The 17,733-nt window shown below is 33.9% G+C and overlaps 1 long non-coding RNA gene across 2 annotated transcripts in view; it reads right to left on the bottom strand.

Moving 5' to 3' along the window:
* LOC141504543 (uncharacterized) overlaps positions 1–7,643 on the bottom strand; it is a 291,677-nt gene extending 284,034 nt beyond the window's left edge. For both annotated transcript variants that reach the window (XR_012473409.1, XR_012473408.1), the window contains exon 1: positions 7,502–7,643. This is a non-coding gene — a long non-coding RNA (uncharacterized LOC141504543). The remainder of the gene's footprint in view (positions 1–7,501) is intronic.
* Positions 7,644–17,733: the final 10,090 nt, after the last annotated feature.

Below are 17,733 nucleotides of genomic sequence, written 5' to 3'. Positions count from 1 at the left end.
GTATCTTACACATATACAATCCATGTGTCTTTAGGCATGTTATTTAACCTTTCACTGTAACATTTACTTTTTCTGAAACATGACAGAATCAGAATTTGAAGGGACTCTTGAGATCTAGCATATATCCCTCATTGACACAGCACAATGCTTTTTGAAGGACAGAATTTAATAGAAAGTAGCTGAATATTTATACATTCAGGATATGATTAAGATGAAACTTGTTACTCATAGTAAATGTGAGATTTGTTTTAATGTGATATTTAAAGGTCTAGACTTTGCCTACCTGACTGTGCAAAAGCTAAACAAGAGAGGGGAAAACAGTAATGTCCCAGGCAAATTCATCAGGAGTTATTTTAGAACAATGAAATCAGAGTTTTGAGAGAGAGAGACAGAGAGACAGAGAGACAGAGAGACAGAGAGACAGAGAGACAGAGTGACAGAAAGGAACAGAGAAACACAGAGATACAGAGAGGGATTTTTTAAAAACTTTTTTCATATATTGAATATTTATAAATGATTTTAACTATATTTTTTCCTTTAAAATGCAATTCATTATATTTAATGGTTTTCATGGAAGGAGAGAGGGAAAATATTAGAAAAAACTATGGTGATTTAAAAAAGCAAAAGACATCAATAAAAACATGACAAATAATTTTAGCTGGATAGATAGATCAATAAATAGATGATAAGAATGATGATGTTTGTCCTTCATTATTGAAGAAGACCATGACCTCAGGGAGATGATGCCATGACAGATATATATGAATTGGTTTTGAGTGAGGGGGTATTATGCTAATTTATCAGCCCCAATTTCTCCTCTAGATTCATCTAAGTCCAATGATCAGATAAGGATCAGAACGACTGGAGATGACCCTGTATACCAGGCAATCAGGATTAAGTGACTTGCCAAGGGTCACCAGCTATTTAGCATCAAATTAAATTCCCATCCTCCTGTCTCCAAACCTTGTGCTCTATCCACTGCTCTGCCTAGCTACCCAGACAGATTATATAATTGAATAACAAAAAGATAGATGGTTGGTTGGTTCTTGTCCTTTCTGATTGAAGAATATCAAAGCAATGTCACTATTTTAGAGGTAAGTTATAGTGTGTCTGACTGTGGCTGATCAGAAAAATATGAACTTGGAATGCTCTATCGTAGGTTGGGCAGAAATAGTCCATGTGAATACCTGGTGAGGGGCATGTCTCTAAACTTATGCATCTCATGCTTCCTTTGAGCTGTTTCCATTCTGCCTTGCTTATAGAGCAAAGCATCCTCTTTGATGAGGACACACCATGCTGGGATGTCCTGTAACAGTGTTTCCTATGTTGTACAATCTATCCCAAATTTCTTAAGAGAGACCTTCAAAGTATCTCTGTACTGCTTCATCTGGCCCCCCCTGTGAGTGTTTGTCCTATGTGAATCCTCTATAAAGTAATCTTTTTCAGAAGTATATGTCTGGCATTTGAATAATGTGCCTATCCTGAGTTTCACTTTCTGTAGCAATGTTAGAATGCTAGGTAGTTTAGCTTGAAAAAGGGTCTCAGTGTCTGCTATCTTCCCCTGCCAGTAGATCTTCAGAATCTTCCTAAGACAATTTAAATAGACATACCTCTGGTAGAATGCCCAGGTTTCATAAGCATACATCAATTGGGTTATTTTAATGTTTCTGTAGACTTTGAATTTGGTAATCAGTCTAAGACCTTGTCTCTCCCACACTTTCTGAGTTAGTTCAAGGAATGCATGTATCAACCTCATTTTCAATGCGTACCTCCATGAAAAATATATAGCCATGTGAATTTATCTAGAGTTTTCAAAACTTCTCCATATTAAAGTCCACTGGGTGACACAGTGGATAGAGCACAGACCTTGGAGTCAGAAGGATAGGAGTTCGAATCTAGCCTAAGACTCTTGACATTTACTAGCTGTGTGAGATTCGGCAAGTCACTTAATCCTGATTGTTTCCCATGCAGAGTCATCCAGATGACTCTGGAGTAGAAAGTGAGGCTGGTGACTTAGCACAGCATCCCCTCACTCAAATCCAATTCACATGCAAGGTCATGGCATCACCTCCCCTAATACATGGTTTCTTCGAAAATGAAGGATAAAGCATCATTTCCTGTAACCAATGGTTCCACATATGGATGGTGTGGTGATGACTGATGAACTTCCTGAGTTTTCTTGACTGCATTGATGACACAATCATGTGCAAACAGAAGATCATGCAGAAACACTACCTCTACTTTGGGCTTGTTTTGTAGCCTTTTAAAATTAAAAAATTTACTTTTTCCTTTTTTAAATTTTTTTCCAGGTTACCTGTAAAAATAAGTTCTAACATTCATTTTTAAAACTTTGAGTTCCTGAATTCTCTCTCACCTTCCCACCCCATTCCCTCTCATTGAGAAAGCAAACTTATATGCTAAACATCTGCAGTCATGCAAAACATTTCCATATCCATCATGTGAAAGTAAACATAACCTCCCTCCCCCCTCAAAAGAAGAAACCTCAAGAAAAATGAAGTTAAAAAAATTGTTTCCATCTCTATTCAAACACTATCAGCTATGTGCTTGGGAATGGATAGCATTCTTTATCATAAGTCATTCAGAGTTGTTTTGAGTCCTATCATTGCTGTGAAGAGGTAAGTCATTCACAGCTGATCATCCTACTATATCGATATTACTTTGTATATAGTACATTTTCCATTGTATCTGCTTATATCAGTCTTTCCAGGTTTTACTGAGAGCATCCTGCTCATCATTTCTTATAACAGAATAGGATTCCATCATAATCATATACCACAATTTGCTCATGAACTTCTCAGCTGATGGGCATCTCCTCACTTTCTAGTACCTTATTAACAGAAAAGAACTGTTATACATATTCTTATACATATATGTTCTTTTTGGTTCTGTTTTTCATCTCTTCTAGGCCTAGTAGTGATATTGTTAGGTCAAAGGGTAGGCTTAATTTTATAGCACTTTGATCTACAGAATTATTGAATCATTTTAAAATGATTCCAACATTGCTTTAATGCCTCATTTTCCCTTTACCTCCTTCAATATTTGCTAGTTTCACTTTCTGACATATTAGTCAATTTAATAGGTATAAGGTAATACCTCTGAATTGTTCTAATTTATATTTCTTCCTTCAATAGTGTTAGGATATTTTTTAAAAATATGTCCATAGATAGCATTGACAACTTCCTCTGAAACTTCATATAATTTGATTATTTATCAATTGAGGAATGGCTCTTGTCTCTTATTTTTTTACAACCTTGGCTTGGTTCTCTATGTTTGAGAAATGAAGTCTTCATCAGAGAAACTTGCTTCAATATTTTTCCCATGTTATTTTTGTTAACAGTATTTCCCTCCAATTTATTCCCCCATCCCCATCTTTTATATTTTCTCCCTTTTTTCACCCTGTCCTTCCTCAGAAGTTTTGCCTCTGACTACTCCCCCAACAATCTTCCCTCCCTTCTATCACCTCCCCACCTTTCTCCTATCCCTTTCCCCTTTAACTTTCCTTTAGAAATCTATACTCTATAGAATGTGTATGTTATTCTCTCTTAGTTAATCCCATAACTCCTCAACTCTCCCTCCTCCACTCTACAGAAAAAGTTTTTTCTTGTCTCTTTTATGTGAAATAACATACCCCATTCTACCTCCCCCCTTTATCTTTCTCCCAGGACATTCCTCTCTCATCCCTTAACTCCATCTTTTTTTGATATATTTCCAACTCCTACTTGGGACTTGTCTATATATACTCCTTAACTGTCCTAATAAATAAAAAAGTTAATATGATTTACCAGTATCATCTTGCCTTGAAGCAATATAAGTAGTTCAACATAATTAAGTCCCTTATGATTTGCCTTTCCTGTCTACCTTTTTATTCTTCACTGGATCTCATATTTGAAGATCAAACTTTCTGTTTAGCTCTGATCTTTTTCCTGGTTACCTGTAAAAACAAGTTTTAACATTCATTTTTAAAACTTTGAGTTCCTGAATCCTCTCCAATCTTCCCACCCCATTCCCTCTCATTGAGAAAACAAGTTTATATGCTGAAATATGTGTAGTCATGCAAAACATTTCCATAATAGTCATTTTGTTTAAGTAAACATACCCCCTCCCCCCCTCAGAAGAAGAAAGCTCAAGAAAAATTCTAAGTCCCCTATTTCATTGAATGTCCATCTTTTCCCTGAAAGAGTAAGTTCATGGTGCATGAATACTATGGAATATTATTGTTGTATAAGAAACCATAAATCATCAGACTCTACAGAAGCATGGAATCACTTATAGGATCTGATGCTAAGCGAAGGGACCAAGAGAACAAAGAACACATCAACATTATGAGATGAACAACCTTGATGGAAGTAGATTCTCTAGACAATCCAAAGAGCAAGGACAACAATTGACATATCAGTGGAAGTTTAAGGCTTATAAAGTGCTTTTTTACACATATGTGTGATCCTCACAATAACTCTGTGGCATATATGGCATGGATATTATTTTATTTTGTAGATGCGGAAAATGAGGCCATAAGAAATTAAGTAATTTGGCTATTAAATACCCAGGTTGAGATTTCAAAACTCATTCTTCTTTCAACTTGAAGTACTTTCTCTTTCAATGTTATCATATTATTACCTTCATCATAACACTGCTGGGAGGAAATCACTATCCAGATATTTTAAGCACAGAAATATGCTACAATTATTGCTGTTATTATTAATTTTATATACTTTTTTCTTTGTCATCTTTGTGGTTGGTGTAACTCATATGAGGGTGGTCCTGGGCAGTCACTATGCTACTATTCTTTCATGCTTGGTGTTCAAAGAACTATTGCTTAATTGGACAAAGTGATTTATTTTTTTTTTTGATAATTGAACAAAAGTAGTCAGGATGTGGTATCATAGGAGAAAGGATGATGGATGCAATATGTACCATATTCTGGTGACATATGGCTTTTTTTCTACAATTAGGTCTTTAGATTTCTCAAATCATCATTTCCTGTCATTTTGAGATTGTGAGTATTTGATATAGGAGTATCTGTTTAAAACTTCATTCTTTTGTTTTCATAGATCAATGTTGCATATAAATGACTATAGACAATAGTTTTACATGTACTAATGTCAAAACTTTGAATTCTCAAAGTTATTTTGATAGTTTCTATTTGTATTTCTCTGACTTGCAATCAATTGGTTTATGAAGAAAAGCAAATATCTAGTCTATAATTTTGTCCAATTGATTATGTCTTTCTAGATATCTGATAGTTGTTAAATATTTTAACTAAAGCAAGATGCTACAATTTCTGTGGTTCACTTGCATAGGCTATATCAATCACAAAGTCTTCCTCCTCATCTTCCGTCTTGTCTTCATCCTCTAAAACTAACTTTTATTATGACCTTAACAGACTCCAAATAAAATTAACATTTCCATGTTACTGGAAGAGCAGGAGAGAATTTTGCCTAACATGGTAAGTCCCTCTTCCATATGGTTCTCTTACCTTTATAAGTATATGTCAAGGGACAGCTAGGTGGCACAGTGGATAGAGGACTGACCTTGGAGCCAGAAGAAACTGAGGTCAAATTTGACCTCAGAAACTCAATAATTGCCTAACTATGTGACCATAGGGAATCACTTAGCCCCATTGCTTTAAATAAATTTAAAAAAATTAAAAAGCAAATGTCAAATTCCAAATATAACTTTGAAAAATGTTCTGCTTATCTATGGTATCTTATGTGTATTTATGGCAGGGGTTGGGAGTGCTACCCCAGTACTTGTTATCTTTTTCACCTCCCCCTTATGATAAAAGCAAAAAAGAAAGAATGAATAAAAAATAAAATCCTTAAAAAAATAAGCATGCTAAAATTAAACATATCCCTCAATTCATGAGCACTCATTTCATTTGGGTTTCTTTGTCACTACAAAAGTAGCTGTATATATGTTTCTGTATGTAACATATCTCCTCTTTCGTTGGTTTTATGGTGGGGGGGAGTATAGGTTCTAGTTACAGTATTGTTGGGCCTAAGGACAAGCACAGTTTAGTAACTTTGAAGATATAATTCCAAATTGTTTTCTAGAAGGAAAGGACCAATTCAATGCTCCAATAATTCTGAAAGATTTAAGAACTTTTCAATTTAATGATAAACCATTATTCCAGATAACTGATGAAAGATTCTGTCTACTTTATGAAAGAGATGATGGACAAACATGGTAAATGAAAAAGAGAACTTCAGTTAAGGTCAACATGGTAATTTGTTTTGCTTGACTATGTTTATATGATACAAAAGTGCTTGCTTTCATGTTTCCTTTTTTCCATCAGGATGCCCTTTAATGTTTTTTTTTTTTAAATATAAGGTCCCTGGAAAAAATTAATAAAATTTCATGGCCTAGAATTTTTGTGTTTTAGAAACTTAATACTGTCACAAGTATGAAGACTCTTCTCTCCAAATTTAATAGTTTGAGGTATTGAAATCACTAAAGGATCCAGTTTATTTTAAGAACAAATCTTCATTTTCCAAAAAGATAAAATAACTTTCTGGGGAAGGGGGGTAATGTGGAGAGCAATAAAAATATCAGTTTACAGAATTGATTTTCCATTAGTTAAGGAACCGATTTTACTGGGAATTTTTTATAAGAATACTTATACCACTGAGGCTAATTAACAACTGACCAACAATTTATTGACTCAGAGAGTTTTCTGGGGGCATTAAGAGGACATGTGACTTGTTCAGAGTCACAAGAAATATTCATCAGAGATAGGTTTAAAACTAAGGTCTTCTGGACCCCACATAAAGTCACTCCTCTATTGATTATGGCTTGCTGACTCTTGCATTAGTGTTTCTCCTTAAATAATAAAAATAGGAAAATAGGAAACAAGTGAAAACTTCCATAATGTGTTCCCTAGTGCTTCTGCAACAAGACATACTGAAAAAATAATGGCCTTAGAGTATAGAGATCTGTGTTCAAATTTGGGCTCCCACAATTTTTAGAGTTTTTTTTTCTTTTTGAGTATGAGTAATTTACTATTCATCTTATCTTGAGTTTCTCACATTTATAATATGAGAATTATACTAATGTAACTTATCTAGCACTCAGTTACAAAGAGCTTTGTAGACAGATAAGTAGATTTAGATAGATGGACAGACAGATATGATAAATAGAGCATTAGATCAAGCAATAGATCAAATGATAGAAAAGTAAATGCATGCATGCATCTACATACATATGTATTTACATACATAGAATGTTTATTAAATGCTTGTTATATACCTTGAACTGTGCTGAAACTTGAAGTACTGTTGCAAGCAAACATGACAATCCCTGAAATAAAGGACCATTTATTTTAATAGGAGACACAACTCATAAAAGGTGGCAAATAGGGAAAGGAAGGAAAAGAAAAGACAATTGTGGGACAAGGTTACATGTGAGGGAATGTGTTAAAGTGGAAGAAAAGTGAGCATGTGTTAGTTTCCTAAAGAAATGATTATCTGGTATAGGGACTCACCAATCAGAAGAGTAGTCCCTAAGGTGAAGGTATCTCAGGAAGAGAGCAAAAGCCACTGGTGAGGATTTGGAGAAATCTAGAGATCAAGTTGAATTAGAAGTGTAAAGCTTAAAACACTACAGAAATGTGAGTTATACTTCCCAGAACAACTAACTAAGTCTAACATGGAGCTATTTTAGGAACTGAATCTCTCTCTTGCATTCCAGAGAGAGGGACTGTGTCAAGAATTGATTGGAAAGCCACATGGAGAAAAACCACAGTTTGGGATTTAGGCCAATCTCCTGTCTCCAGATTCTATTCAGTGCTGAACACTGGAGATATAGAGAATTCTGAGAATTTTCTTGGGGCAAAATAAGAATAATTTCCATTTATTTTGGATGATTTAGTCATTGACCTGCTTTAGGGTAGAAGATAATCCCAGAAGATCTCATGATTCTTCTCCTCCCCCATACTATAAGAACAACAGAAAAAGCAGAAAGGAGGGAAAGAAGGGGAGAAAGAAGGAAGATAGGACAGAATTGGAAAAAAGAATGAAGAAAGGAAAATGGGAAGGAAATTGGAAGAAAGTGGAAGGAAGGAAGGAGGGAGGGAGGGAGGGAGGGAAGGAAGGAAGGAAGGAAGGATGAAAGAAAAGAAAGAAAGAAAGAAAGAAAGAAAGAAAGAAAGAAAGAAAGAAAGAAAGAAAGAAAGAAAGAAAGGAAGGAAGGAAGGAAGGAAGGAAGGAAGGAAGGAAGGAAGGAAGGAAGGAAGGAAGGAAGGAAGGAAGGAAGAAAGAAAGAAAGAGAAGAGAAGAATGAAAGGGGGGAAAGAAACAAATGCCAGAAATTCTAGAAATTTCCTTACAGTTCTCTCTCATTTATTGAATTAACCTACCCTTTTCCTTCTTTGCTCTCTTCCCATTTTAATCATTTTAAGCATAAAAGCAGAGAAGTTTCCAAGCTTAATATGAAGGTACCTTAATTAAAAAAAAAACTTCCAAACAATGACTTCAAATCAAAACCTGACTTATTGAATCTTATCTTTCTATTAGTTTTTTAGGTGGAACTATAAAAATGAAGTTCTAAAAGAAAAGACTTTATTCAAAGGATTTAAAGCAAAAAATATACATAGTAAAAGACGGCTTGGTATGGTAGTGAAGGGTTACTTAGTACAGTGAATAGAAAGTTGACCTATATGTCAAGAAGTCCTGCATTGAAGTTCTGTCTTTGACATATACTAGCCATTTGACTCTGAATAATTCACTGGAATTTTCAATGCTATAGCCATCTCAGAAAGACTAGACATTGGAGAGTAGTTCCAAAATGTTGAAAGAGGTCATTTCTTCCCAGAAGCTTTTATACAGATAAAAATCACAATTCTACTCAAACAAATATGTTTACAATTAGAAAACACATATTAATAAGAAGAATATTGTATTTGCAGTTAAGAAGACTCATATATGAATCCCAGCTCTTGAAGTTCTACTCTACTAACCACTTTGGTTTTTCCCTACCTTCTCCTATGAAAATGTTTGTTTAAGGGGAAAAAGTCATGTATGAATTTCAGTGAACAATATATGGGCAAAATGGCAGGGAGAAGTTCCTTATATCAGATGTTAGAGAAGCAGATTGAGAGATGCTCATACCCCTTTGGGGGGCCACCTTGCTTCAATACCAGTTTATCTGTCAATAATTTTGTTTGTATATATCCTTGTGTAAGTTATTATATTAAGCATGAAAATTACTCAAATTGCAAGTTATTAAATTAATTTTTCATTGAACCTTTTCTTTATGTTCCTAAAATATTTTGCTGTCCAGGATAATAGAATTTAGAAGTGGAAGAAAGTTCTGTATTTTAGTACTATTCCTTCCTATAACAGATAGCAAAACTGACACCAAGAAAGGTAAAGTGAATTCTGAGATACAACCAATAAGATGAAGGAGTAGACATATTTTCTGATTCTCATTACCTCTTGAACTTTTCCAAAATGAAAATTTAATGAAGAATATAAAGCAATTTCAAGCCAGACTGGGATCTCAGAGAACCTTAGGGAGTTAAAAGCCAGAAACTGAACTATGAGAATACATAGACAAGAATATAATAGTTGCAGAAGATTTCAACAGTCCTCTCCAATTGGGGGGTAACAGAAAGATAAAGAAAAGATTGAATTAAATATTTATCTGGCGTAACTACAATTAAAAGATATAGTATTTTCTAAATGATGTATTTATATTGAACTTTTTTGGCTTCTCTACCAACTCCCCTATTCTTTTTAGTATTTCTTCTCACCTCTTTCTGGAATTTGTGTGTGTGTGGTTTTCCTCCATTATACTGAAAACACCTTGAGGACAGGTAATATTTTTCTCTTTCAAATTTATTGCCCTAATGTTTAACTCAGTGGCCGGCATATATTTGGGTCTTTTTATGTCATTTTTCTTTATTCATTTTTTCCAATTACATGTAAATATTGTTTTCAACACTCATTTTTAAAAAAAGATTTTGAGCTCCATTTTTTCCTTCCACCATCATCTCAACAGAATGATCTGATATAGTTTATACATGTACAACTATGCTAAACATATCTCCATATTAGTTATATTGCGAAAGATGAATCAAACAAAAGAGAAAACATATATTTGATTCTTAATAAGTAATAATTACCATTCAATGTAAAAAAAAAAAAGAGATATATTTCTCATCATCCCAAGTGTCTTTTCACAAAAGTTATTTTGGAGGGGCAGCTAGGTAGTGCAGTGGAAAGAACATTGACTCCAGAAGTAGGAGGTCCTGAGTTCAAATCCAGACTCAAGCACTTATTAGTTACTTAACTGTGTGACCTTGAAAGGCTAGGAAGCGTTTGAACTTGAAGGTCACTTTAGCTGAGGACAGTGAAAACTGATATCTGAATTAAATCTTCAAAGAAAGAGAGGTGATGTGGAGAACCTATTCTTTTTTCATATCTCATAGTCAAGGAAAAGATCAGCAAAAGGATAGGGAGTAGATAATCATTCAATTGAGATAGATCTTAGAATGAAGGGAAGCACTGTGTGATCTACCTGGAGATGGTAGGTAAATCTAGATCACTCATGAATGGTGCTCAGAAAACAATTGAGAATCAATGAATATTTTTTCAGGAAAAATGGCATGACATTTAGAAAGATTATTCATGCAATAAATAGTAAATGACCTAGAGACAGAGTCAGTGAGATGAGTTAGATGGCAAAAATAAATCTTTAATCAAAGTGGGCTTCCATGTAAATCAAAATGGGAGTAGAATCCAGTTAACTTGTTGAATAAATAAGTTAAAGGATCTGTTTAATAAGACCATCAACAAATTCCTAAACCTTCTTTATGGGTAACTAAGTAGCATAAGTGGATAAAGCGTTGGACCTGAGGTCATGAAGATTCATCTTCTTGAGTTCAAATCTGTCCTCAGACATTTACTTGCTTTGTGACTCTGGACAAATCATTTAATTGTATTTACCTTTAGTTCTTCATCTAAAAATGAGTTGAAGAAGGAAATTGATAAGCTAATATTTTTGACAAGAAAACACCAAATAGGTTCACAAAGAGTCTGATTGAACAAAAATGACTGAATAATAATTATCCCTTTTAAACTTTAATCCTAGGATCATGTTCCTGAAGTACACAAAGGTTAACTCGGTAAGTGGTTGGTTTTCCAGAAACCAAATCTACTACTCTATTCAATATGAGGTAACATTAACAACATGAAATGAGTTGCAGTTTTCTGTTCTTAGTGATTAGCAAACTGTTTTTTTGGTCAGTTTTTCTCCTATGCTTGTGCAGTAGAGTTCATCATGTTCATCATACTCCTTGCCTTCCTCTTCTCCCCATACATTTACCACTGATAGACTAGATGATATAAGTTCCATGAAGGCAAAGTTGAGGTCTTATCTAAAATATTTATCAGTCCTAGTGCATTGCACAAAAATACAGTATGCCAATGCTGAATTCGTTTCATCAGGTAATCTTTTAGTTCTTTGCTTCACTTTGTCTATATAGGCATAAGTTCTGTTATTCCAACCCACATCACAGAGAGCACCCAGTAAACTATGTATGAAAACTGCCACTTGTTAGGGGAGGAAAGAGGAGATGAACCAATTTTGCCCTTTGACACTCTGAGATGAGTAGAGAATACCTCATTCTTTAAGTGCTGTTTCACATGAACTCAGATTGAGTAAACTCAATGTCAACAAGACCGCATTTCCAATTTTGGCAAGTGGAGTTTTGCAACTTCAGTGAAACCACTATCTGTGTCAATGCAAGCTCTCTCTAACTGTTTGGTGTCCACAGCTACCCAATATGAATTCTTCTATATTGAAAAAAAAAACCATAGCTATCACTCTGACTTTTCCAAGATCTCACAATAAGCAAGTGAGTGAGCTGAATGAAGTTGGACCTTGAGACTTCTAGCACAAACCTCAACAACTAAAAAAAAAGTAAATTAAATATCTCTGTCTTCTTCACTGGTTCCTATCCAGAGGAACAAAACAAAACAAAACAAAACAAAACAAAACAAAATCCTTCAGAATCTGATGAACATTACATTTGCTTTTTAAAAACTATCTCATATATTTCTTTCCATTGATCCTAATTCCTCATTCCAAAAATGACTAATCTGTAAGCGTGTTTAACAAAAATGTGTACATATAATTTCAATCCAACTGTTTGCCACTGAGGGGAAAGGGGTGGGAAGAGAGGGTAGAAGGAAATTTTGTAACTTAAAAATATATATAGACATTTGGATGATACCATGTATTTGGAAAGATAACATCAATAAAAAAGAAAAATGAAATTCTTGTTTAAAAAAAGAAATCTTATACCTCTAATTCCCTGAAAAAAAAAAATGATAGATAACCATGAGGAAGTCAAAGAAATTTAGAAAGGCATTAATAAGAAGGAATGTAAAGGAAGAAAAAAAAGATCATCAGATAGTAGAATTTGAAGAAGTTTAAAAATCATATATATATATATATATATATATATATATATAAAGTTGTGTAAAAGGAAAATATGTGCATAAATTCTAGAATTAATGGGCAAGCAATGGGCGGAAAGTAATAAAGAGATTGCTGTTAATAAACTTAAAGTGATGAGTCATTGTCTTTTAAAACCTAGGACCTTGCACAATGCATTGCATATTGCAAGAGTTTAATAAATGCATGTTGATTGTGTTAAAAACTGTATAATAAATTATTTTAAAAATTGATAATAGATTGAAAAGAACAATTATTGAAGGAATGATTTAAAATCTAAAAGCAATGACTCATTTTTATAGGGCAATAAGGTTTAATAATATTTTCCTTAGAACAAAATGAGATGTATTTAATGGATGGGAAAACTGAGACTTAAAAAAATTAGTCCACATTGTCTAGCCATATTTCTAGAAATTTTCAGTGCTTAGGCTTGATTATGAATCTTCTGATTCTAATTATAGTACCCTGGGGGCGGCTAGGTGGAGTAGTGGATAAAGCACCGGCCTTGGAGTCAGGAGTACCTGGGTTCAAATCGGGTCTCAGACACTTAGCTGTGTGGCCTTGGGAAAACCACTTAACCCTGTTTGCCTTGCAAAAACCTAAAAAAATATATAGTACCCTGTTTAGGACAATTTGTTTTATATTACTCAATGTCAAAGATTCCCTCTATTACAATTTCCTCTAAGAATTTTAACTTGCCATTAGGAATAGGAATAGCTTAGTTTTCTTAGTATTGTGAATTCATGAAGGAGTTCTTTATGGAGCTCTGAGGACTATTAACCCCAACAGGGAGAATATATGCAAAGTGATTGAAAAGAAGCAGAGGGGAAATTGTTGGATTCCATAATTTCACTTAGGGAATGCAGCTGAAAAAAAATTAGCTTTTCAGTTAACCATGGGTGTGCCTCCAGTGGATACGCAGATGTGGAAAATAGTATAGTAAAGAGAGCATTTGACTTGGAATTGTAATTCTGGATTTGAACTCTAGTACTCTAAAAGCTTTCTAAGTTTTCAATAAACTGTCATTGTGAGAAAACTGGATTTCTATTTTTGTACTTCTAAAATGAAAATCCAGGTGATCTAATTCTAAATCCTATGTTTCAAGGTGTCCTAATCAATAGCTTTAGACATGTTTCTCACCTTTGAGAGTATGAAGAGCTAGACTATGTATAGGGTATTTCCTGGATATGTGATGATGTCATTTCACCTCTCTGATTCTCAGTTTGCCTATCCACAAAATGTGAAGAAAAATAGTCATGTTGCTTTGAGGGAAGTTGCTTGTAACTGAGAGCAGAGGACCATGAACTGTTGCTAAGAATGGTACAAGAAATAATCTTCCCCTTCTCTTGAGTTCCTATTATATTTCCTTGTGCTATTTATTTGATAGTTATGAAAAGGTTTGAGTAGTGGTGGTAGAGGATGAATGATTCTAGTTGTAAATTGGGAGTATGTAGCATTTATTTATGAAATTATTGGCATTATTAGTAATAATAGTTCACATTTTCATCATAGTTTAAGGTTTACAAAAGATTTTCTGACAAAATGTTTAATGGTACTGTAATGTTCCTTTTGGGAAAAAAAATGATTTTTTTTTCCTTCTGAGTGTCAAGTTTTTAGAATAGACTGATAAACTGGAGAATATCCAGAGGAGGGCAACCAGGAATGTGAAGTTCCTCCAAGTTCTACTAGGGGCAGATGAATTGAAGAAACTGAGGATATCTAACCTGGGGGAGACAAACTACTGTGGTGCATAATGGATGTTTTGAAATTCTTAAAAGGATTCCATGTGAAATTAAATTAGTCTTTATGTTGGGGGGAGAACTAGAAGTTATGGGTCAAAGTTGCAAAAAGGCAAGCAAGGACGATATCAGAAAAAAAAAAATTCCTGGCATTTAGAACTATTTAAAAAATGTGGGTTTTCTAATAAAGTAGTTATATACCTCTGTAGAATCATAGAGATGGGTACCAATCTTGGACAAAAACTTAGGAAGACAATTTGTCAGGTATCTTGTGGGAATTCTTTTGTGTATATTGGCTTGGAATAGGTGGTTCTTAAGGTCCTTCCTGATTCTGAAATTCTGTTATGTCTAAGGCTTTTCCAGCTCCAAACTGAATATTCTCAATATAAAAGGACTCTCCTTGAGAAAACTGGCATAACTTTACAAGTGTCACATACATCCTACCCAAGACATGTATCATTTCCTCCCAGAGTCTGTTCCTTTGCCACCTAAACAGCTTCAGTTCTTCAATCACTTTTCATATGGCTTCATCTCAAATGTCATCACTGGTATTTGTCACTCTCCCCCTGACTCTCTCCAACTTAGCAATATCCTTCCTAAAATGTTGCACCCAGAATTGAGCAGAGTAATCTCTATATTCAGTGGAGCCAGGGCACATTGAAGTAGGATATCACATTATACTTTAAGCCTATTTTATTAGAACTTAATGTCCACACAAATTCCCCTGGCTGCTCTGTTCAACTTTTGACTTATATACAGTCAACTCTTCCTTACCAAGTATGAATATCTTATCTTCTGCCTTGCTCCATTCTATCTTCTCCCCCTTATAGATAGTAATGCTCCAGACTCAGAAGTTCAGCAAAAGTGTGAGTCTATCCAGGTTTTTACTTACAATATCTTTGAGTTCTCTGGCCAACCCTTTTCTTTATGTGTTATTCCCCTCTATTAGAATATAAGATCTTTAAGAGCAAGGACTATCTTGTTAATATATATTGTGTGTATAAATATAGATATAGATATTAATATAGATATAGATAAGTGCATAGCATATATAAATGTATATAAACACATATATATGCATATATACACTGCTATTATACATGCACACACAACATATATACATACACAGAAAGAAATATATTTTATTTACATTTATACATATATAATTGTATGTGAATATGTGGATATACATATATCCCATATATAATGTCATTTATGTGCACATTCATGTATTTGTAATACAGACATATATTAACCACATATTGTGCATCTATCTATACATAAATATAGAGTGATTAAATACAAAGATAGATAGAAATCCTCAGTATCGAACACAATATCTTGAATACACAATAGATGTCTAGTCAATATTTGTTCATTCATTCATTGATTCATTTATTTACACACTAAAATCCTAGATTATATTTTTTCATACACTATGTTATCTACCAGTGCTTCTATATCTTCTACTTACAAACTTTTTTAAACTCAAATGTAATGCTTTAATGTTACCCTTGCTCCACTATTCTAATCTATTGAGATCTCTTTTTTGGCATCCTGATAGCTATCCAGTATACTCAGATAAGATTTTTTGCCATCTATGCCTTTGTCCAAATCATGAATAATAGCACAGGACCAAGCATAAGCTCTTTTACCAAACACAGAGATCTCTTTCCAAAATGAGATGGAGTCATCTATGATTACTTCTAGGTTTAGTCATTCAAGATTGTCTAGACCAGATCTTCATATTTTTTCAGAAGCTAGCATGAAAGATATTTTTCCCTTCCTCTTGTTTCAATCTTTCATATAGTTTTTTTTTTTATTTGAATTGGTAGGGGCAGCTAGGTGGTGCAGTGAATAGAGCCTTGGAGTCAGGAGTACCCTGGGTTCAAATTTGACCTCAGGCACTTAATAATTTCCTATCCATGTGGCCTTGGGCAAGCCACTTAACCCCATTGCCTTAAAAAAATGTAAAAAAAATAAAATTTTGAATTGGTAGATGAGTTCACTGGAAATCTATTTGGGTTCTTGAGACAACTCATCCTTTTATTCCTCACTGAAATGATTTCCCTTTGTTCCTTGCGAATTTCATTCTAAGAGCTTCCATCTAACACTGACCCTCATCTTGTTTATCACAGAAGACATGTCATCAATGATTTCATACATTTTCATTGGCTATCTGCTGATGCCTGAAATTGTCTCCTTTTTCCATCTTTGCCTCTTGACTTCCTTATTTTCCTTCAAATTTCAGCTAAAATCCCGCCTTCAGAAAGAAGATCCTGCTATCTGTCTTGTCATTATCTCCAGTTTTTACTTAATGTTAGTTGTTTTTATATTGTCTTCTCCATTAGTCTGCAAACTCCTTATGAGCAGGGAAATTTATGTTCCAATTTTTGTATCCTCAAATCTTGGTATAGTGCCTGATATATATAGTAAAGGCTTAAAAACTTCTTGTTGATTAGTCTAGTTTTTCCAATAGTATAGCTGCAGTTCATGAAATCCTACCTATGTAATCACTGTCTTTGCAATATACTTTTCCCTAGAGTGAATGTCAAGGTGTAGAATGAAGGGAATGAAAAAGGAAAGAATGAAATAAATACTTATGTACTACATACTATGATGTGACAGACACTGCACTAAGGTAAGTGCTATTATCATCTGCATTTTACCATTGAGAAAAATTTGGCAAAAAGAGGCTATCTGACCCTACAGGGTCACTCAATTAGTAAGAATCTGAAGTTGTACAAATAGTGGATTATTGATTTTGTTGTTTCTCTTTTAGATCTAATGTTATTGCATAGATGGATAAAATGCTTTCTCTTTATGATGGAATAAAAAATTGGGATGTAAGTAGCCCCAGATATTAAATAAATTGCCTGAGGGACAAATCATTTAACCTCTCAGACTTAAGTAATTCCACAATTTCTGTTTTTAATTTGTTTTTGTTCTGAGCCTAGATATTTTATTATTTCTTAGGCTTCCTTGCAGCTATTTATAATATTATATGGTATACCTTAGATTATACATGAATAAAATGCTATATGAAGAGTTTGACAGTACCTTTCCCAAAATTTATTATGATCTAATATTAATATATGATGAAAGAATTTATGACTTTAATTGATTTCATGCATACTTGACATTTTCCCACTTTGGTTCTCAGTGCTATTGGCACCAAAATATTCCACCAGGTGAAGTATGGTATTTCATATAAATTCCAGTAAATGTAACCTTCTCAAAATTTCAAAATTCAAAGCAACACCCTTTTTCCATTTGGTCAACAAGATGTGTCAGAGTGGATGAGCCTATAACTTTCTATTACTTGACTGTTTGATCCTTGGGATGTTATAGCAATGCCCAGAAATCATAACTTGATCAGTGCTAACACCAAACACCAATTCTTCAGGATTTAAGAGTATTTTTTAAACCAGGCTTTTACAACTTTAATATTCATCTTAAAGCTCAACAGCATTCCTGAACATCACCTTGACTGAGAATTTTTTACTTTGAAAATTGC

This window comes from Macrotis lagotis, chromosome 1 (assembly GCF_037893015.1).
Source record: "Macrotis lagotis isolate mMagLag1 chromosome 1, bilby.v1.9.chrom.fasta, whole genome shotgun sequence".
Lineage (NCBI taxonomy): Eukaryota > Metazoa > Chordata > Mammalia > Peramelemorphia > Peramelidae > Macrotis > Macrotis lagotis.
Note: the sequence above shows the minus strand (reverse complement) of the source record. Positions and strands in the feature narration are given on the sequence as shown.